At 35.3% G+C, this 22,389-nt stretch overlaps 1 long non-coding RNA gene across 1 annotated transcript; it reads right to left on the bottom strand.

Annotated features, from left to right (window-relative positions):
- Positions 1–1,651: 1,651 nt before the first annotated feature.
- LOC110345518 (uncharacterized) lies at positions 1,652–6,557 on the bottom strand. The gene is made up of 4 exons (XR_002388909.2): positions 6,224–6,557; positions 4,305–4,381; positions 2,339–2,407; positions 1,652–1,812 (listed from the first exon to the last, which is right to left on the bottom strand). It is a non-coding gene; the product is annotated as an uncharacterized LOC110345518 (long non-coding RNA).
- Between the last annotated feature and the right edge of the window lie 15,832 nt (positions 6,558–22,389).

The raw sequence follows: 22,389 nt of genomic DNA, 5'->3' as shown, positions 1-22,389 counted from the left end.
AAAATTCATTTGAAACCAGAAGAGACCTAGAATAGCAAAAGTAATTCTATGCAACAGAGACATAACTGGGGGTATCACAATCCCCAACTTGAAACTATACTACAAAGCTACTGTGGTAAAAACAGCATGGTACTGGCAAAGAAACAGACCCGAGGATCAGTGGAATAGATTAGAAGATGCAAAAACAACTCCAGACATACTCAGCCACCTCATCTTTGACAAAGGAGCCAACCACCATCATTGGAGGAAAGATAGGCTATTTAATAAATGTTGTTGGAAAAACTTAATTTCAACCTGCCAAAGATTAAAACTAGACCCATACGTATCACCATGCACTAAGCTAAGATCAAAGTGGATTAAAAATTTAAATATTAAGACAGAAACACTAAATTTGCTGGAAGGTAAGTTAGGTAGAGCACTTGAAGACATTGGTATAGGTAAAGATTTTATGAACAAAACCTCAGTGGCATGGGAACTATCACAGAGAATCAACAACTGGGATCTCATCTCATTAAAAAGCTTTTGCACTGCAAGACAAACCACCAACAGAGCTAAGAGACAACCTCCAATGTGGTAAAAAATTTTCACCAACTGTACCTTAGACAGAGGACTACTATCTAGAATATATAAAGAACTCAGAAAAATCAGATTCCCCAAATTCAAAGACCCAATTCAAAAATGGGTATCTGAAATGAACAGACATTTCTCAGAGAAAGAAGTAAAAGCAGCAAATAAATATATGAAAAAATGTTTATTATCACTGGTTATTCAAGATATCCAGATGAAAACAATGCTGAAATTCCACCTCACCCCAGGAAGAGTGGCTGCTATTAAGAAATTATCCAATAACAAATGCTGGCAGGGGTGTGGGGAGAAAGGAACCCTTCTCCATTGTTGATGGGAGTGCAGACTGGTGCAACTACTGTGGAAATCAGTATGGAGATACCTCAAAGAACTAGTTTTAGAGGTCCCATTCAATCCAGCTATCCCCCTGCTGGGTATTTTCCCAAAAGAATTAAAAGAATCATACCACAGCAATATATGTGCACCCTTGTTTATAGTGGCACAGTTTGTAATAGCTAAAGCTTGGAAACAGCCCAAGTGCCCATCAACTGGAAACTGGATAAAGAAGATGTGGGTTTTTTTTTAATAAAATGGAGTACTACTCAGCCATAAAAAACAAGAAACTAGAGCCATTTAGAGCTAAATGGATGCACATTGAGGCGATGCTCTTAAGTGAAATAAACAGGACACACATGTGTAAATACCGAATAGTTTCACTAGTGTGAGAAATTGAAAGTGTAAATAAAAATTTGAATAATTAATAATTTGAAATAGGAAAAAAAGGTTCAAAGGAGTAGGGGAAATGGGAGGGGAAGGGGAAAGGAAAGGGAAAGGAAAAATTATGAGAAAAGAAATAAATGGAAACGAAGTCTATGTAAATAGGGAAAGGGGGGGTGAAGGGCACACAGGGAAGGGAGAAAAAATAAGAACCAAGATACATCATGTACAGGTACAAGCACCTAATGATAAATGTAAATGTATTGTATACCTAAAATGTACCAATAAAAGAATTTAAGGAAAAAAATTTTTTATTTAATAAAGTTAGAGCAACTATATAAAAAAATTTTCCACTCTATTTTTAAATTAGGTTTTATTTCCATGATATCCAGTCTTGGAATCCAGCAAGTCACAATTTTCTCCACGTAACTTCTAAGGTTTTTGGAGGTACACTCTTAATTCAGAGGCCTCTCTTTCTGTACACCCCAGACTGTGGCAACTGTTCAAGCTGAGGCATATTCTTGTTCACATCTGTAGATGGGAAAATCAATCTGACCAGTGATCTGTTCTGGATGTAGGCAGTGGAGCAGGAATTCAAACAGACTGCCGGCCTTAGTCTGAGCACTTTCAGATCCAGCCGACTCTGGAAGCCACAACTGCCAAGCCTGACTTCTCAAGCCAGAGTACATGTCCTTCAGACTTTTCAGGAGTGTATGTCCAGCCAGCACCCTCTCTGTGTCTGTTTCTCACTCAGGCACTGTGGGGAGGGTAACACTGAAAAGCCTGAAGAGGACTTGTTCTATAATTGTTCTGTGGCCCAGTCTTAAACAGTTAATCCCTTCCCAAAAGAGGGTCTGATTAAACATTCTCTGGGAATATGGCAGGCACTGTTCTGGGCTTCCTTTCCAACCTTAGACTGCCATGAAGCAGTTAGTTACCTTTGAAGTAAAGCCCCAAACTGAATTTTTAGTTGACAGTGCATGTGGGCATTTCTTGGGGCTAGTGCTGCTGTGTGGATCCATAATTCTCCTTGATTCTCTCAACCCTCTAGGCTTACCCTTCTCTCCCCAGGTATTGGCATTGTCTACATTCAGGTCCATTAGTTGGTTGGCACCTCTGCTGCCCCCTGCCAAGGGGAAACAAAAATCAGAGCTAGCTTGGAGTTAGTAGGAGCCCTAAGCCAGGTCACAGAATCCATAGGCACTGAGCTGGTCAAGGACTAATGCATGGAGTCTCCCCTTCTTTAAACAATGTGATCAGTCTGCCTTTTGTAAGCTTTATATCTGTAATTTAGGAGAGATAATATACAATCTAAGTGAGAGAAAATAAACTATACCAGCTCAGGATTGAACTCTTACAATAACAATAAACTATACCAGCTCAGGATTGAACTCTTACAATAACGATTATTGATATTCCAAGGGGAACTGTGTTCTCTTGGTAACCTTTTATTTTATATTCGTACTCATTGAAGTCCTCCAAAATTCATTTCTTTTTAATCTTATTTTCTTTCCATTGCTGAATATTGAACCCATGGCCTCACACATGCTGGGCAAGGGCTTCACCACTGTGCTGCATCCCCAACCCTGAAAAATAAATTCTAACATACATAGAACCACATTCTGGGAGGCTTTTATTGCTTAACAATAATACTATAATTTTACTTCTTATCTCTTGTGCTGTCATCCTCTCTCTGCTCATTAACCCATTTTTTCATTTTTTACTTTACCATCCATCAACTCTTGTAGTTCTCCAAATAGACCTAAAATGTTTATCACTTTGTCCCTTTGCATGTGGAGTGGTGTAGCCATATTTCCTCCTTTGGAAAAGCTTGTATATCTAATGGAATAACCTTCAAATAAATTACCAGGCAAGAAGAGCTGTTTTTCTTTTTGTGCCTTAATCATCTTATAATTAAGTTTTATAAATCTTTAAACCACAATAAACTGTATTTGTAAATAGAAAACCAATAAAGATGCACTAGAATCTCTAACCATACTTAACCCTTTTATTCAAAATTTTACTGAAGGTTTGCCATTTTTGAAAAATGGTAGATTTACAATGGTAACAGATATTGAGCTCTTACTTTCTCTAAGGCATAGTACTTCAAACTTGACATGCATCATGTTTTCATTAATCCCTGAAAATTATTTAAAGTTGTCATTGTGTCCATTGACAAGATAAAGAAAATGAAGTATATAGAAACCTAAAAGTTTGCCAGTCCACCCAGCAAGGAATGGCAGGTAGCTAAACACAATGCACCCTAGCTTCTCTTGGATACCTCACTTCATAGTCATGAATGTGCAGTAGCAAGGGTATCTAAAACCACCTACAGGCACTGGGGGACTACAAAACTTGCCCAAGACTACTTGAGTATAAAGTTCAGCTGAAATCAGGCAACATTTTTGAGGCTGAACAGCTATAATCTTTTCACAAGCTCTCTCTGTCTCACAGTGATGTTGCTATAGTTTGGGTCTAGAATGCGCCCCCCCCCTCCCCAAAGCCCATGTGCTAAAGGTTTGATTCCAAGATGATGAGAGTTAGTGAGAGTTGCTATTAGGACCTTGGGTCTCTTGGTGTCTGGTAGGTTGTGGTAGGTTGGGACTTGAAAAGGAATTGTGGGACCCACATTGTTTCATTTTCTTCTTTCTGGTCATGTGAGAAGCAGTTTTCCATGATGTGTTCCCTTACCAAGGCCCCAAAGCAACTGGACCAGTTGATCACGTACTGAAACCTCCAAAACTGTGGTCCAAACATAAACCTGTTTTTCTTACAAACTGCTTTATCATAGGTATCTTTTATACTAGTGGAAAGCTGACTAACAGAGATGTCCTCCTTTATTTAGTGATTTTTAGTTTCTTGTGATAAATTTCAATAAAAACATACTGTGTGATTTTGCATGTTCTGAAAAACAATTGAGTTTTGATTTCATAACTTTACCCAATATTCTGTGTGCTTAAAATTTCCCTTTGTAAGTCAAGAAAAACTGTAAATTTATAAACCCTCTGATAACTTTATCTCACCTTAGAAAAATCTGGGTCCATAACTCCATTTGTCCAAAGGAAGTTCCTTTGTTTGAGTTTTATTATATCTTTCCAAGCTAAATGAAATGCAGGGAGCAATGATTTAGTATGCAGCGTGGATTTGCCAACACTAGTTCAAATTAGTATCGCCAGCTAACCCCTATTTCTCACTTCTGCATCCAACAAATAAATTATAAATGTTGGCACAATATTTTTATTATTATTTTTATAGCCTACAATTTACAACCCTGGCTGTCCTTGAGAGGTTCCATGTATTTGTTACATTCCCCTCCAGGGAGGATTCATCGAATGACGACTCAACATCTGTGCTCAGGGAAATTCAGGCTCATTCAACTCTATTCCATTTCCCAAGAAACATCACTGTTCCTTATTGATTGTGTAATGGAGGATTAATTATGCTGTCACATAGTGTATTTATGTCCTTGCTGGTGGTATTGGCTTGCTCACTTTAAAATGGCCAATATACATCCTGCAGTGGGACATACTTGTTTTATGAGATTTCTTATTTCTGCATATTGCAACCAAACAGGTTCTGCATATGTATTTCAAGACAATCAGTGGAATAGGAAAAGTCTTTATCAGCTGGAATGTTTTAACTCTACAAAGAAAACTAATTCAGTGTGTGTGTGTCACTAAAATTAACCACTAATGCAAAGGGATTAGGAGTAAAATTATCTAGGCTTGAGTTCCAACTTTAACAATTGTTGTGACTCCATGACTTAGGGCAGGCACTTAGTGCTAGGTAACTGACATGCAACTCTGCAGCCATCACTTTTTGTGTTTTTGTTATTGTACCATACAGATTTTTAGTGAAACCATAAATATATAGTCACTCCAGGGGTAAATGCAAGCATTTTTTGTCTTTTGTCTTTCTAAATGATATATTTGAGAATGTCACCTCTGTCTGTGTATTTATGCAATATATGTATTTTTCCTCAGAACTCAGAAATGACCACGAACCACAATACTCTTTGAATATTTTTTTCTTTCTAGCACCAGCTGGAAAAGCTATTTAAATAGTTGTGGATTTTATATCTGCTTAAATGAGACCAGTGATTGATCCAGAAATATTATTGTTTCTTTTTTCATAGCATTTCATTAGTTATTTAAAATAACCAACATCACCAAAGAAATGTATCTCTCTCCTGCTCATACTGAAACACTAGGATCATAAGTAACACAATAACGTGGTACATCTTACCAGCTGTTCCATTGACATCATAAGTACCATAATGCATACTATTTAATCACTTTCTTATAGACTTTCAGGGGTCTTATTTCTCTTTTTCCATCTTTGCCCTGAAGAAACAAGGGTAAGTGTGTTCTTTCTTAAAACTATAAATAAAACAAGATCATTGTTTTACTCAACAAATATCAGTAGTTTTCTCTAACAGTTGAAATAAAACCCAGATTCCTCTCCACAGCTTCCATGACTTTAAGTCAATCCCTGACTTTCTCTCTAATATTTCTTATTCTGTCTTCTTGGAACCCTTGGTTCTAATCACCCTGATCTTTTCAGCAAGTTCTTTCCTAACCTATGATTTTGGTGTTTGCTCCTTCTCCTAGGAAGCTTTCTTCAGATCTCCAAATACCTTCCAAAGTCATATCTTCTAAGTCATACCCAAAATGTCATTGTTATTAAATTGCCTTTCTTGAGCAGCACTGTAGGGTAACTATACTTTTCAATTTCTTCCTCCTTACCCTATTCTTCTCATGGCATCATTGCAATTTTCAATTTTATTAATTTGTATTTTTATTCACCTGTTACAAGTCTCTGCCCCTAATACATAGGCTAGGACTTTAAGCATGTTGTTAATAGCTTTATTTCATACCCCAGAGCCTAAAACAGTGTGTTAGTTAGCATTCTGTTAATGTAACTACTCATATAATCAACTTACCAAGAGAAAAGTTTTACTTTGCGTCATAGTTTTGAAGTTTTGGGTCCTTGATTGGTTGGCCCCAGGGATTTTTGGCTTTACATAGGGAGCATGTCATTCTGGGAGTTTGTGACATCACAAAAACACACAATTCATGGCCAGAAAGCAAAAGACAGGAAAAGAAGAGACCAAGTTATCATAGTCTCCTCCAAGGGTAAATTTCCAAAGACCTGATGACAGCTCACTAGGCCTCACCTCTCAAAGATTCCACCACCTTCCATTAGCACCATGCTTCAGAGCAAGGCTTTACCAGTAGGCTTTGGGAGACAACCCAGACTGAACAATAGCAAACAATGAGTAGAGACATCTTCCAGAAAGTAGATAATCAAGACTATTAATACATTAAAAAAGAGTCTATCATGTATTAGTGAGTCACGCATCATTTAAATTTAGAGAAAATTAAACAATATTTATTTCAAATATAGAAAACAATTTTTGCCCTAGTCACTTTGCTTTCATTTTTAGAAAATGCCATCTATATAATTTACCCTAATTTAGTCCTTGATTATGCAAATATTATTTAACAAATAAGCATATTATCATAAAACATGTATTTTATCATGTAATTCTTATAAAACTGGTAGACAAAAATGAAGAGCCATGATATATCGACATATTTCCAAGGTTGTGTTAGTTATCTACATAGATAACAACAAAAGTCTGACCTGTTATTTTAGTAAAAATCAATGACATTCATCTTACCGAAATAGTGTTTTTACTATATTTGAATTTGTTTTTATTTCTTGTTTTCTGATGTTTTTATTTTGTTACTTTTGTGAGAACGTGAACTATATTGACTCTATTATTACTTTGTCTAAATTTTAGTCAGAATTTGGAGTTGTGTGGAGTGAAAATAATTTGTATCTGGTGCAACACCATCAGCTATGGTACACAAAATTAGATCATAGTACAAACATGTGGAGATTCAGTGTAAGTGAATATAAAACAGTTTTTGATTACACACCAGTAGCACAAAATGAAATTTGTGCTAAACTTGCAACCTTAAACCATGAACATTAGAGCAATTGCTCTCTACTGTCCCACTTATGAAATCAGCCCTAAATGTAGAACAACTTAATATTCTTCTAGAAGTTATTTTCCTTTGATGTGAAATTGTAAGTCTGGCCTTTATAACATATTTATTGTAAAACATTCTGACAAGAAACAATAGAGATTCTAACAAAAATCTTGAAGAAACTTCTTTTATTAAAGGAGAATTCAAATATCTCCAGTAATCTGGGAGAACATAGGTACAGATTTGTCATTATATGAAGAGTCTTATAGAAATAACAAAATTTTCAGAAATAATTATAATCTGCTTAGAAATAAGAACCACTTCCCTCTCAAAGCTCTCTCTGCCCCATGAGAAATGAATTGAAAGAATGAAAGAGTCACTTCTTCATCCTATAATTCTTTATTGATTATTTTATATGTCCTCATGTCCCAGACAAGCAGGGGGAATCAAATATAAGCAATCCCTGGAGGTGCTCAGTGTTTATCAGGCGAGCCAGACACACACACCTAAATAGAGCCTGCTTCTCTCCTTCACTTTTAGGGGACAAGAGGCTTCCAGGACTCTCTGTGAAATGTCCTTGTTCGTCTGGTATGGGCTAAACACTTGGGTCGGTACTTTGCAATGTAACCCATAATGGACTTCTTTGTCCACTGTCTTCATGTTTTTCTATTTATAAAACAGTTTTGATTTTTTTATTATCAAACAGTCCATACTGTGCAGTGTGAAACCCTGTTCAATTAGTATTTTCACTCATTCAAAATACTACTTTGCACAATAAAATCTCATAGTAAAACCTAATCAAATGATGATTGTGTTCAATCTAGGTTATAGTACAATTGAGTCACCACTGATATCACAATATGCAAGGGAGCAACTTAACTCATATAATATTTGGGTTCTATTTAAAATCACAGATTTCTGAATTTCAAGTCTTTCTTCTTTAAAGAAACACATCCTTCCATGTTGCTTATCATTAATAAGTTTATACTTCACTTCACTTCAGTTTTGGAAAATCTTCCCAGTAGAATGGAGTCACCATGGGACAAGGAATTTTTATTTGCTCATTTTTTCTATCCCAAATGACTAAAATAGTGTCTGACAGTTAACAATTGCTCCATCAATATTTGAGGATAAAAGAAAGAGGGACAGAATAATTCTCATCTTGAAAAAAGTTAGAAGAATTTTATCAGTACATTCTACATCACAGAAAAACAAACTTAAGTGAACAAACAAATGAACAAACTTTGTGAAAAGATCAGAGGGTCAATAAAATGTTATAACATATAAATACATATATGGTATTTTAATTCTTTTTTCTCTCTGTCAAAAGCCTGTCATCCATTTATGGCCTATATGTTACAACTGATGTTTTACTAGATCTGAAGAAATGTGGTCATTGCGATGGATTGGTAGTCAGCGTCAGATCATTCTAGCTGTAACAGTGGTTATTGCTAATTTAATGTTCAGCATCACTAACACAGGTAATGTGAAATAGGTACAGAACCCAAGGGAAGTGAATTCCCTTTTGAAATTTTTCTCAACTGTTCAGCTAGCTGCCCCACATTTTCCCCATATATTGTTGTACAACACAGATGATATTAAATTGGAAAAAATGAACTTGGTGTTAACTTTATTTCAATTTTTCTTTAAAAAATACAAATGCTAACTAAACAACAGTAATTCTTTCTTACATTACCGTATTAGTTGTAAGTATGACATTAGTGGAGATAACAAAAGAAACAGAAATATCAACTTACAAACTACTTCCTGGCTTGGCTCCTAAGCACAGTTGTGATGCTAAGTAGCAAATGTACTGTTTGCTGATTCCATACTGTGTGGTGGTATTATGACAAGTGCTGTTCATGCATCGTAATCTCTTCTCTATGGATGAAGACACTGCGAATTAGAATGGTGGATAATTTGTTCAAGGTCACATTTAGAGTCAGTGGAGGCAGGATTGGAATCAGACTGCTATTAGAGTCCTTGCTATCTTGTTTACAAGGCCAGTCCAGGGCTCCCTTTAGGAACAAAGTGTATTGTATACACAGGTTCCCAAACTTAGAAGGACCTCCTCCTTCTGCAGAGTCTCATCTCCCACCTAGGTTAAATCTCTGCTATTGTCATTTTGAAGTTCTTAATATTTTGAACAAGTAGTCCTACATTTTCTTCTTGTACTGGCCTCTACAAATTAAAACAAAAATTTAAAAGTCCTATTCAGGAGATTTGGTATAGGAATTTCACAGAATAATTTCATGTTTGTTATTGTTTATTGATTTTTCCTTTAGAAAAAAAATCCACTGCACTTAATTTTCTCCAGGATATGGATATGTTAGTCATCCCTTCCTGTAATCCAATTTACAATGAACATAAGCTCAATATGAATATTAGGCAAAGGATCCTCATACTTTCTCTTCTAGGCTTGTCATATCTTTAAGGTCTTTGGTCCCACTTAAGGTCAATTTGTGGATTAAGCCTTTATTATTTTGTTCTTTTTTTAAGAAGGAAGAGATTCTCCCTCCTCAGCCAATTTCCATCCTCAGATTAGGACTAAAGCTGTTAATTCAATTGTTTATTCAAATAGAAATGAAAAAATTATTGCAAATATCGTCTACAGTCACCTGTTCTGAATTGCAAAATACTTAGACAGGGACCATTCACCAGATGTAATTCGGTTCCTTGAACAAAAGAAATGCAACAACTAGGTGCTTCACTTGCTCTTGCAGTTACTTCTGTTACACTGTTTATTTTCTCTTTTTTACTAGTCAGAGTTATTATATGTTTTGAGGTGTTAAAGGGGCTTTTACAAAATCGGGAGAAATGCTTTTGTGTTGTTTGAAGGCATATGCTAATAACTAATCTGACAGGGTGCAATAACAATACAAATGTATTAGTAAAGAAAAAACTGAACAGTATATATAATTATTTTATGAAAGAAATTTCTTTCCTTGAGGGAGAAATCTGCATGTTTACTATCTGTAACAAAGGAGATGTTGAACTACGTAAGTGAATTATTCCAGCTCTGTGTACATGTGTACAAGGAAAGGGTTGAATCTGAAATGATATTAAGCGGTTTTGTTATTGTCAAAAAATAAAAACAATAAAAGGCATGACAAATATAGTGAACTCCAAAAATACACTTTCCAAGATTTTTGAAACAAATGCAGTAATTTGTATAGAAAATTATATAGTAATATAAAGTATGTATATATAGTATATATAAAGTAATAGAAATTTTTCTGAGATTAAAAAAATTTAATGAGGCTTTCATTATTCCTCATAGTCCATATGAACTGAATATTCACAATGTGCTGTTAAGGAAAATGAATCAGGACATTAAAAATCCAGCCAAAAAGTTAGGAGTTTTGTTGCTAACAGTATATGCACCTAACAAGACAATGTGGAAATGACTCTCATTAACATTTAGAGTCAGTTTTACTTTGGATGACCATAGAATACAAGGTTCAGCTTTATATATGACACTGAGCCTTTATCTCGAGTTTCTCTGAGTTCCTTTCAAGACTGCAAAAGACAAAGAACAATGTTTATTTTCCTTTCCCCGGTAAAGTTGCTGCCTCAGTCAGCTCTCTCCGGGCCTAGATACTATACCTGTCACTCACAATTTAAAGGAGGAGAGATTTAATTTTGTATAATCAGCCCATGACCAGGTGGCTCCAAGCCAGAAGCATCATGACAAAAAATATAAGCAAAATAAAGATGCTAATCGGGATTTAGCTCAGTGGTTCCACCCCCTTCCTCACAAGTGCAAGGTCCAGAGTTCAATCCCAGGTACCAAAAAAAAAAGATGTTTAATCCATGGCAGCCGTGAAGCAGAGCAGGGCAAGATTGCCAGAAAGAAATAGGTTCGGGACCATATGCAATGGCTAAATGCCATGCTTCCATGACTCACAGAGACACATTCAGGAGCTTGGTTTACTAATCTGGGAGGTGTTTGTTAATCCAATGAAGTTGACATGTCAGAATTAACACAGTTGTCAGGTTAATAGGAAATAGAAACATTACTTCATTTGCAAAGGTAGTATTTCTCTTTAAAAGTACAGGTTTTTGTCTTTTGGGTTTTAATCTTAATGGGTTGTGAATTCCAATACCACATGATATTATCTCTCTTTTTCACTGTCATAAGGACAGAAAAAATTCTGCCTCCTTTCTCTTAGTCCCTTGAGTGGGTCCAAATTGACTTGTTAGAATAATAAAGTAAAAGAATAGTATACAAGATGTACACAGAATGGGAGCCCTCATAAAAAAATGAAGATCCAAAGAAGTAGACTACTAAATTACTAAAGAGTAATAAGTGATAAAGAGGAAACTCAATTACGTGTGGCGATTTGAAAGAGAAGTGGTATTGTAACAAGGTCTGTATCATATTCTCTAAATTTCAGCTTCTCATCCTTGAGGACAGAATGTTGTATCTTTCTAGTATACAAAGGCCATCTCATCTTCTGCTTTTAATAAGCAGCACAAATGTCAAAGTGATCTTTTATACCTGCTTTTCAAGTGACTTTGACTTAGATAGTAAGCCAGAAAACATGTTTTAACTCTTTTACCACCATGCTAGAGCTCTCACACAATTGCACAAAACTATTCAAATATTGTGTTTTTGATTGGGTCAGAGGCCAGAACAATGATTAAAAGGTTGGGAGACAAGCTATGTTTGGGGTGGGGTTTACATGAAATCACATAATGCTCTTTATTGCTTTTTCTCCTGGTATTATTTTTCTTTAATTATGTTTTAAAATAACTGGTTATTTAATTCTCAGTGACTTCTTGTATTCTAATTAGAAGAACATGTTCAAGGTAAGCTAAACATTAATTGTATCTAGTAGATGTGTCTAAATTCTACTGTAAATGACTTGTGGAGTAGTCACCTCAGAGTAGTGTTCTTTCTCTCTTACAAACTGTCTACATCTGACATCAGTTTGAAAGTCAAATTTAAACTATTTGGAAGAAAGGGAATGGTCAGTCCAATCCAGGGATTTAGTCTAGTCAACTGGATTTTAAAAGTGATTAGGACATGTCACCGTGCTTTCTGGACACAATAATATGGAAAGTCATGTGTCTGTATTATCTTATTGATTGACTGGATGAGAAAGTTCACATGAATCACTAAGAAGTTGGATAACATTCCTCATGTATGTGAACTGATAACAATTGAAGAGTTTTTATCTTTTCTTTTCTTTTTTGTTATGTCCGACTGTCGGTGTCATGTTCCCCTACTACGTTATGGGGTTAGTTTACTGGAAGTTTCTCTCATAATATACTTAAGAATGAACTTATTTACCTTTGCTGCCCTTCTTTGTGGATTATTTAGCATCTTGGAAATGTACAAGTGTGATTCTAATTTAAATATTGTCTTACTGAAAAAACCATGTATTTTGTCTAAATTTATTTTATAAGGTGAGTATCTCGAGAGGATGGTTACAAATCCAGCAAATAAAGTGAGAAAAAGTGAAAATCAAATAACCTCATTCCTTCTTTCCTTTCTGAACCAATTTTTTTTTACCTCCCCTAGCATTTCTTATGCCACTAAAATAGAATCAAATATTTTATCTAAGTGAAGCATAATTTCCTTTCTTAATTTGTGAGTATCAAGGATATCAACCTCAACAGCCATAGATAAACTGATTTAGGTCTCCGAACATTCACCACAGCAAAATCCTTAGATCTAGCCATTTCCCATTGTGCTGACTGTGCTCAAGCTCAAGTTTTGTATAATTTCTTGTTCATTTGCTGGTGTTTTATAGAAGTGCTGCAAGAATGTTTGTAATTGTGTCAGCAGAGCTCAATCCCATCACACCTTCATTCTAAAACTCTCTTTGTACATCAATAAAACCTTCATTAAAGTAATGTATGAGTGCACAGATTTTGACTAATAGAACCAATAAAATGTGAGAAATAACTTTTTGTTGAGTATAAGTCACATTTCTGGTTATCATAATCTCTGAATATAGCATGTTTTTCATAAAAATTACCTACTTATTAACATAATCAAAAGTCAACTGCTGAGAGTGACAACAGAAATATTTTGTTATCTTTCTTAGAATGCTGCTATTTAGCTCATTGTAGGTAAATTCATTTATATAATTAAAGGATTTTAGTTGTAATGTCATAATAGAGGTAAAGAAAACTTTAGCTTTTTTCTAATTTCTTTAAAAATTCGGTCTCTTAAAATATGATCTGTCTCTGTAGGGTATGTGATATATTCTATAGATTGAGAAATTATTTGCCTTTTTTATATTTAAAATGAATGCCAAAATGTATCTGGTGAAAGCAAGTTATTTAACAAGACTGATGGTTGAGAATTATGTATTAATATACTGTATTCTGAAACCTTTTTCTCACTAGTTACAAGACTCTTTGCATACATTATTTCCTGGTGCAAACCCATGACACCTGCATTATTGACCTATTTCACAAAAATGCAGACATACTCATGCATGATAAAACTCGGAACCAAATCCAAATCTTATGCTTGTCTTAGGACAGTGTAATTACTAATGAGCAATGTAATTAGTCATGCATAATGTAATTGACATTTTTGTTTTTCATTTTAATAGAAGAAATATTTGATGAACCTCAGGTCACTTTAATGTTTCTTTCATGAGCTCTTTTCCTCGCTTTTCATCTGATCCCTTCACACTTTTAACAAATCTTTCACATTCTCAACCTCATCACAGGATTTGTCTTTACTGAATGGTTTTCCACAGTCATTGCCCTCTTGAAGTCTGTTCATTCTCTTCTTAATTCTCAGTTCCACTTCTAAGGAGAAGAAAGTTAATAGGCTCAACTCATATTTTACAATGATGTCGGAATATAAGCCACTGGCCAATCTATTATTGGCTTGTCTTTGAGTCGTATCTATTTCTCATGCAGTTCAATTGAGCCTAGTATGGAGAATCACATGACACAGTTTGCTGCCTAAAAATTACTTCATCAGCAGGTAATTTCAGGCAGATGCTGGGCATGTGGAAAAAGCCATGTGCAAGAAGGATGAGGTAGGCACATAAAGGGTGTATTTTTTCTTGGTACTTACAACAACAAAGTGTAACACAGTTAGAAATGTCATATGTTAGAAGGATAAACTCCATTCAAAGATATTTTGTTGTAAGTAATGACAAATGGCATATGTTTAATTCAGTGTCCAATTTTCATTTGATGGTGAGAGCTTGCACTGTCACTCAGAAAAGCTCAGTACAGAAAAATGCTCAAAATGGAATCCTTGGTATTCCTTCAAAATTCCCTGGGAGCATTTCTGGGTGAGAATACTTGACTGGTACCTAAGCTTTCATCAGTCTTTACAGTTTATATGCTTAGTTGAATTTCTTTAAGAATTAATGTGCAGATCATTGTAAAGTATAACCATAGCATTTTAGCTGTCCTAGTAGAAATCTGACTTTTGTTGCTGAGGGACAGAGATACGTCATCAGCTTATGAAAGGTCATCTTACCAGTTAGAACTAACATTTCAAATACTGGTGTTATCTGTCAGTTTTCTTTAAACCATGCTGCTTCTACCCAAAGCTAATTTTAACATACTCTGAGTAATATAAACACACATATCATTTAAACATTTGGAAACAAGTAAACTAACTTAACTGAATACTCTGTTTTCTGAAGACATTTTATATAGCTATGATTTGGATGGTTAACATTCAACATTTACAAGGGAGTAAGATTTACTATAATGGAAACTGAATCAAACTTATTTGGACTTTTTATTTGCTCCAGATAAAACTCCAATGATAACCCTTCAGAATCACTTTGCTTTATTTTGCATCCTTTCACAACCATGATATTCATAACTTGAAATTTAGTCTTCAGCATGATAGTATTAATAGGTTAGGCATTAAGAAGGTGATTAGAAAATGGGTCTGGTGCCTTTCTAAAAGAGGCTCAAGAAAGCCCTTTTGACCTTGTACAAGGCCATAGCTAGCAGATACTTCCTCTGAGGATAGGGCCATATCAGACATCACATCCACTGATACATTGATCTTGAACTTCCCAGGGTTCAGTGAGCGATGTATTTCTATTGTTTATAGTTAACTAATCTAAGGTATTTTGTTATAGTAGCCCAAACACATTAAGACCGAAATTGGTACCAAGACATAGGTTACTGTATTTGTTTACCAAATTCCTTAAGGTGCAGAAATGGCTTTGGAACAAGGTAGTAGTAGAGCCTTAAAGAATTTGAAAGTGTATTGCTGGAAAAAAGCTTTATTATTATTATGGTTTACATCTAAAATGTCCCCCCCAAAACCTCCTGATCATAGGTGGAGCTTTTGGAAAGGAATTGGATCATTGTAGTGCTATACTCCTCAGTGGATTAGTACATTGATGAGCGCATAGCTGACTGTGCTGTTTAGAGATGGAAGGTGGGGCAGCTGGTCAGAAGAATCAGGTCACAGAGTGGGAAGAATGACCTTCTTGTCCCAGACTCCTCCATTCTCTTCTTCCTGGCTGCTATGTAGTGATCCATGCCATCCTGCTATGCTGTTTCTTTCTTGGACCTAGCCTACCATGAACTGAACCCACTAAAACTGTTAGCCAAAATAAACCTCTTCTCCTTTAAGTTGCAGATGTTGGGTATCGTCTCCCAGCAACAGGAAAGTGACTAATACAATTACCATGAATGGAACATTGAAGTTGATTCTTATATGATCTCAGAAAAAGAACTATAACTTCTGTCATTTTAGACAGTGATCATGAACAGATGAGCTAAGTGATCAAGAACAGAATGTTGTTAGAAATATAGGCAGTAAAAATTATTCTGATGAGACCTCACACAGAAATGAGGAACATATTATTGGAAATTGGAGGAAAGTCCATTCTTATTATAAAGTGGCAAAAAATTCGGATGGATTTTGTGTTCTAGTGTTTTATGAAAAAAGGAACTTCAGAGTGATAAAATAGAATATTTTGCAGAATAAATACCAAGCAAACTGTGAAGGATGCAGCAGAGCTTTCCTCGAATGCTTATAGTAAAATTTCAAAAGGGAGAAACAAATTAAAAGTAAAATTTATAATAATAAGGTAGGATTACTAAGCCTGGTTATATTGTAAATAATGAATAAGTGTGCTGAAAAGAGAATCGGGATGTGGTCCACTTTGTGATAAGCAGGTCAGAAGGATACAAGAAGCCAGCTGTGATTCATCTAGACAAGAGAAGAATGACAGGAAGCCATATCAGAGACCTCTCCCATCGCAGGACCAGAATGCTAGGGCCTTCTCTGGCTCCTCATGTAGCATTCACTGGCCACCTCAGACATGGTTGCAAGCAAGCCATGGAGCAGCTCAGGTTGCTCCTCCAGAGCACACAGGCAGTAATCCTTGGCAGTGTCCAAATCATGCTATCTCTGCTGACATGCCAAGTCTACAACTATGGAGGTGCTTTGACTCCTACCTATATTTCCATGGATGCTACAGCTGTCTTGGTGCCAAGCCAGAAAACTGTGACAGGGCAGATCCACTGCAGAGTGCCCACCACTGAGGCAATGTTGCACAGAGCTGAGGGGCCAGGAACCACCCCGGGATCAGACTGGTAGAGCCACCAGTGTGCAACATGGGAGACCCACAGATATGGGACTCTTCTGATTCGTGAGAAGTGCTGCATGGGCTCAGAGAGCTCAAGGGGGCTGGCTTATCACTTTGAGGGCCCAACCCTCACTCCAGTGTATTCCCTGTGGAACAGTGAATCGCAGACATTTATTCTCAAACCTTAAGAGTTCAAGTTTGCACTGTTTCATCTTGGAAGTTTTTGGAGACCTGTTATCCCTTTCTTCCTTATTACTTTTCCTTTTCAAATGGAAATATATATCCTCTCTCCCTGACCCACTGTTGTATTTTGGCAGTATATATCTTATTTGCTTTCCCAGGCACACAGCTGGAATCAAATTTGCCTCAGTATGAATCACAATTAAATTTCACTTTTTATCTAATATAAATGGTAGGTAGTTTAACATTGAACTTAAACTTGATGCTGGACTAATTAAGATTTTGGATGCATTGCACAGAAGGAATTTATCTAGCATGTGAGAAATATTTGAATTGTGGTAGTTGGGGGGGATAGCAGAATGCAGTGCTTTGAATATTCACCCTTTCCCCCAAATTAATATGTTGAAACTGAACCCTCCATGTGATAGCTTTAAGAAGTTCAGTTTGTAGGGAGGTCTATCCTCAGAAGTGAGATTAGTGCCCTTATGAAAGATGCTTGAGGAAACCTTCTTCTATGCGAGGACAGAAGGTGCCTCCTGTGAGAATTTGCCCTTCTTGAGACATTGAATTATCTGATGCTTTGATTGTGGACTCTTCAGCCTTCAGAACTATACCCAACAAATTTGTACTGTTAGTAAATTATCCAGTCTAATGCATTTTGTTATAGCTTCCTGAACTGACTGAGACAACCTTTGCATCCATGTAGTTCAGAATACTGGACTTAATATATACATGATATAGAAATAATTTGGGTTTTTAATTTCAATTGTTAGTCATTCTTTTTGCATAAAATTAAAAGTACAGAAATCAGTACTTGCATAGTCTCTATATATCTGTTCCTCTAGCTTTTTGTTCAGGATCATCCGGAGACCACCAGGATATCACATAGGAAAGAAAATGGAGGAGTATTGCGATTTGTTTTATCAATTGTGCAGACTTCACTCCTGCTTCTGAGATCCTTGGTAGGTTTTGTGAGTACTTGGAAAAGTGACCTAAAAGGTCCCTAGGTTGATTCAGTGAGTCATTCCCTTTTTTGTTCACTTTGCATGTTTATTTCTCAAACACAAAAGTATATTAAAACAAAGAAATAAAAGAAAGCAAAATTATCCTAGCCCTGTTCAAAAGTAACACAATTGTCACAAATAGAGTTCAATTTTCTAGAAACCACATTATAAAAATAAAAAGAAAGATGAAATTAACTTAACAATATATTTTTGCCAAATGAATAAACATCTTTGATTTCAACAAAAAATAAATTATAATATTAACAACATACTTTAAGTTCCTTTTTTATATTATTAAACTATGAAATCCAATTCATATTTTATTCTTAAAATAGTTCTCAATTTGAACTAGCCCCACTGCAAATGCCCACACGCTACAAGTTACCCATGGCTACCTTATTGGATGCTGCTAGTCTACATTCTCACTTATAATCCCTTCCTGAGTCAAGGGTGTATAGATGATTTTTGTCAGGAGGAATCACTACTGTATTATTCAGTCTTTTGTTCCTGGACAAAGTATATGACATACTCAGTTTAAAAGACAAAAGATTTATTTGGGTCATGATTGTAGAGGATTCAGTCTACGGTTGGTTGGATTCAAGACAGAAATATTATGGCAGAAGGGTCTAAAGGAGGAAAGTTGTTCAACTCATGACACGAAAGCAGAGAGAAAGAACAGGAAGAGCCAGATTGAACTCGCCAAGTGATACTCTTCAAGTGATCCACCTCCTCTACCCAGACCCTACCACCTAGCAGCCCATGTAGCTATGAACTCATCAATGAATTGATCCCTGATGAAAACAGTGCCCTCCTGATATAGCCACCTTCAAAAACATCCCACCTCTGAACACATGGAACTTCTGGAGGTGCTTTTAGATCTAAACCATAACAATGACACTATAGCAAAAAGCTTCACAATGATCATTTCAATTAGGAATACTATGTACTAGAATGTTTCCTTAAAATGTATTTAAATCTTTGGCCAAATGAATACATATACCAAATTGTTTGTTATACAAATTCAAAATAATTTCACAGTATAGGATTAGTCACTGGAGGGATCATCATAAGTTATTATTAAAACAGTATAGAAAATGTATGAATATTGCCCTTGTATTATTAACTGGAAAGATGATGTCTGCATTTTCCATAATAATTTTTTCTGAGAACAAAGCAAAAAGTGACTTCTTATTAAAAGAATTATAAAAGTTTTTAAATTATAATTCCATATTGAGTGTGAATTCTCCTTTGTGCCAGCATATCTTATTTGAATTCTGTAATAAAAATACATTGCTGTTCTAGTCATAATTTTCAAAAATTATTTAAATTTATGCATTTACTATAGATTACTACTTAAGGTGAAAAAAAATTATGTAACATGATCTAATTTTTATAGAAGTATATATAAAAAATACATAAAAAATCTAGAAAGGTGTACCAAGTTACTGATTACTGTATCATCTCGGTATCAGAATAGAAGAGAAAGGAAAGAAACAATATAGCTTGTCTTATTTTTGTGTATTTTGTAGTAAAATAATAAAGGAATATTTTAATATTTTTATATCATTCCAATTAAAATCTATTAAAGCAGATAATTCATTATTCACCATTCATTTTACTAATTTATGTTACAATCCTACATTTCGTCATTTTGTTCTGTATTTCCAAGACTTTTGGAAATTTAAACAGATGCTATTGATGTCCTAGTTTATTCAGATAGTCCAAACAGTGGAAGAGTTTCTCACGCAGTTTCCATTTGTTCAAACCATGTACTAAGTACTATATTAACTACATAGCATTTTCATATCTGACAAGCTTTTGAAGAGCTGGAAACTGCTAAAATCACAATTAAAAGGCTAATAACATTCCATTCAGCATTCATTGTGGTCAATTGGAGTACAGTCCCACAGACTTTCTCTTAAAAAGAGAGAAAAATCACTTGATTTTCTGCAGAAATAAAGTGTTATGGATATTTAAAAACACTTTGAGTATGATATATTGCTTTAATGATAAAGATGTTTATATGAGTTTTCCTGTCTTTTGAAAAGCAAGTTTATTTGCAAGGACAAAAAGACTCCTGGATTAAAAAGAAAAAAAAAATCTTTAAGGGACCAAGGTTTGATAGGCTTGATATCAATAAACTATAAAATAAAAGAGATCAGGGGCCCATAAAAGGAAACAGATCACAGAAGCACGTAACTGCCTTTTCCCTGTGGTGTCCGCTAATCTAAGCAAGCTGGGCTTGGGGTTTAGTTGCCCTGCTGGGCAGAGGCAGGGAGTCAAAGTCATCCTTTGGCTTTTGAGTCTGGGAGTCCTGTGAGAAATCCAACCCCTATTAAGTAGTGACTGCAAAATACTGTGATTCTGACTGCCATCCCTAGGAAGAAGGGATACAGGTGCAGGGAAAGACTCCATCTTGCATCTAGCTTGGAAAAATTAAAAATACACAAACAGAAGTACACTTCTGTACTTCACTGAAGCTTGTAAATCATTAAAATGCCTTTTGTCTCTCACGCTGAATAAATTGGAGGCTCCTGTAGGATTTGAAGCAGAAAATAAATAGGAGCTGAGATACCTTTCAAAAGGATTGCCAAGGCTGCTATGTGGGGGAAAGCATGAAGGGCGGTATTGGATGCAGACAGGGCAGTTAGTGGGTTGGAGTGGTAACAAGAGGAAGTGTTGCTGAGCTGGAGGAGGCTCACCTGTCATCCCAGCACTCAGGCTGGGAGAGGAAGATACTAAGTTCAAACCCAGTCCGTGCAGCTTAGCAGATTAGTGAGATCTTGTCTCAAAATGTAAAAGATATTTTGCCATTAATCCCACTCAAAACATTCTCTGTCTCCTCCAACACACTTCTCATTTTGCCACTTTGTGAAGCAGTGCTAGAAATCCTCTTTTATAAGTGTCTTTAGTTGTGTGGTGGCAGCTGCCTCCATGTCCTGAATCAATTCAACATGTTTACTTTTCATGGTCATTTTGACTTTGGGGAAAAGCTGGAAGTCTCATAGTGCTAGGCCTGGTGGATAAAATGGATAAAACACACCACAGTGTTTTTAGGAGGCTGCCCTTCTGCTTCATGATACACAGCAGTGGCATTCACCATATTTTTTATCACAATTTATAAAGGCACTCATGAAAGAGGACTTCCACAACTTCTTCGGAAAGTGACAAGAATAATGAGATAAGTGTTTGAAGTGAGGGGAAGTATTTTAGGGGGTTTAATGGCAACGTGTCTTATATTGTAATAAATTGTCAAAAACTTAAACTTGCAACATGTATTTTGATCTTTGTAAATGTAGCTGATAAAGTAGCCAAATGCATAGAATTGTGTCTCAAATGTAGCCAGCCTAGCAAAGAAAGGAGTATTCTGTAATATTTTTCAAAAACAAGTTGAGTTGTAGCACCTTGAACTTGTATGTCATTTCTAAACCCTACAATAGCTGTTAATCTTACTGTATTACAAAAATTCTGATCTTGAATAATATACATATCAATATATCATGTATAAAAATACGTTTCAAATTCTACTATGCAAGGCAAATCTAAGATGCCCAGTTTTTAAATGAAGACATATGAATATAAAAATATTAATGAAAACTATTTTAGCTCACATTTGCTGAGGGTAATTCATAATAGAGTTAAACTATCTCTGTGTATCATATAATTGGATTATTGCCTCAGTTCTAAGAGGTTGTTGCTAAGAATGTGAACACCCTGTTACAAATACGTAGCATGAAGTTTGGAGAGAATAAATGAATAGCTCAGTTACTAAATGATTCTTTGATTTTCTGTAATCTAGTGACTATTATTTCTATACCTATCGGGTATATATGGTCCTTTCTATCAGTGGCAGGATAACTTAGTGACTAGTTTTAAATTTGTAAATAGATCTAGATTCAAATTCTAGCTTCACAACTTTCCATCTTGGTCAGCTAACTATGTAATAGTCTAAGATTCATGTGTCTTGTTTATAAAATTATTATTAACTTTATTAGAAGGGTTGTACAAATATGAGAATTATGTAACTTTAAAATAGTTCAGAGTGTCTAGTGAATATTTGTTCAGTTTTTATCACATTTCAAACCATATAATCAGGTAAATATAATCAGGTAAATTTTCATGTTGAAAATTAGTTGAATCACAGTTCAAGGACAGGAACAATTAGGAAACTTCCCTTAATCTCTTATGCTGTCATGAATGTTTTAGTCACTATTTCTTATGAAGTACATTCTTTAAATATTCCACATATTAAAAATCCCAGAATTAGCAATATTTTGGTGTTAAGGATACATGAAATTTTGATTATTAGTCTCATTTATTAACTCGAAAGATTGAGAGATTACCATAACAACAGTTTGTTTATGGATTTAATTATTTATGGCA

The sequence above is a fragment of the Heterocephalus glaber genome, unplaced genomic scaffold (genome assembly GCF_053883595.1).
Source record: "Heterocephalus glaber isolate CG9 unplaced genomic scaffold, H.glaber_assembly_v1.0 deba00001606, whole genome shotgun sequence".
NCBI classification, from domain to species: Eukaryota; Metazoa; Chordata; class Mammalia; order Rodentia; family Bathyergidae; genus Heterocephalus; species Heterocephalus glaber.
Note: the sequence above shows the minus strand (reverse complement) of the source record. Positions and strands in the feature narration are given on the sequence as shown.